Here is a 557-nt window from a genome sequence, read left to right on the forward strand (position 1 = left end):
ATTAACACAGACACAGAAGATAATCCTGGACCCCTGAGACTTGAAGGGAAGGATACAGAAGTGGACTAAACCCAAATTAGCAGAAGAATTTGTGTGAAAATACCAAAAAAAGGAGACAGATGGGGCTGCGGTCTGGCAGTGATCATGAGCAATCCTGACAGCACAGACAGCTTAGAGATTCCCGAGTGGTGGTAGGACCTAAGAATTAACAAAAAAATCAGCCCTGCTAGCCAGGGACTACATAGAGGACTGTGCGTGGTGGTTGGGGAATAAACAGAGAAGGTGAAGAGAAAGGCAGGCAGGGCTGTGGATTTTTGCTGGTCGGATGGCACCACCATTTTGAAGTTTTAAAAGCGGCTTGACTATTTTGGATATTTAAAGAGACAGTGTTCTGGCAGATTCTTGGGGCTTAAGAACATGTTCTGCTTTCCAGCAACTACAAGGACACTCCAAACCCACAAGACTGAAAAGTTTTTTGATGGTTATTCAATTGTAATTTGTATCTAACTGAGTGGGAGACAACTACACCCACACCTTCTACAACTTCACTTACTGAG

The sequence above is a fragment of the Orycteropus afer genome, unplaced genomic scaffold (genome assembly GCF_000298275.1).
Source record: "Orycteropus afer afer isolate SDZICR_OR568_19922 unplaced genomic scaffold, OryAfe1.0 scaffold00643, whole genome shotgun sequence".
NCBI lineage: Eukaryota > Metazoa > Chordata > Mammalia > Tubulidentata > Orycteropodidae > Orycteropus > Orycteropus afer.